The sequence below is a fragment of the Diachasma alloeum genome, unplaced genomic scaffold (genome assembly GCF_001412515.2).
Source record: "Diachasma alloeum isolate Michigan unplaced genomic scaffold, Dall2.0 Dall_scaffold_01264, whole genome shotgun sequence".
NCBI lineage: Eukaryota > Metazoa > Arthropoda > Insecta > Hymenoptera > Braconidae > Diachasma > Diachasma alloeum.
The window spans coordinates 69,860-70,799 of record NW_021681373.1 but is presented as its reverse complement, the minus strand read 5'-3'; positions in this window follow the sequence as shown (position 1 = coordinate 70,799).

The following is a 940-nucleotide window of genomic DNA, read 5'->3' as shown; positions in this document are numbered from 1 at the left end:
AGGGGTCTGAGATTACATTGTTATAAAATTTACCCCCCCCCAGAAACATGCGCTGATTTTTTATAATTTTTTTTAAAATAAATTTCGGGGAACATACATGAGTATGCGGTTTCTCCGGGGGGTTGAAGGCAGCGGCGTACATCTGGGGGGATGTAAATTGAGGGGGGGAGGGGAAGGGGTCTGAGATTACATTGTTATAAAATTTACCCCCCCCCAGAAACATGCGCTGATTTTTTATAATTTTTTTTAAAATAAATTTCGGGGAACATACATGAGTATGCGGTTTCTCCGGGGGGTTGAAGGCAGCGGCGTACATCTGGGGGGATGTAAATTGAGGGGGGGAGGGGAAGGGGTCTGAGATTACATTGTTATAAAATTTACCCCCCCCCAGAAACATGCGCTGATTTTTTATAATTTTTTTTAAAATAAATTTCGGGGAACATACATGAGTATGCGGTTTCTCCGGGGGGTTGAAGGCAGCGGCGTACATCTGGGGGGATGTAAATTGAGGGGGGGAGGGGAAGGGGTCTGAGATTACATTGTTATAAAATTTACCCCCCCCCAGAAACATGCGCTGATTTTTTATAATTTTTTTTAAAATAAATTTCGGGGAACATACATGAGTATGCGGTTTCTCCGGGGGGTTGAAGACACCCGCCTATATCCGGAGGGATGAAAATTGAGGGGGGTGAGGGGAAGGGGTCTGAGATTACATTGTTATAAAATTCCCCCCCCCCCCGGAAACATGCGCTGATTTTTTTATAAATTAAAAAAAAAATGAATTTCGGGGAAAATACATGATTATGCGGTGTCTCTGGGGGATTGAAGACAACCGCGTACATCTGGGGGGATGTAAATTGAGGGGGTGAGGGGAAGGCGTCTGAGATTACATTTTTATAAAATTTACCCCCCCGGAAACATGCCTTGATTTTTTATAATT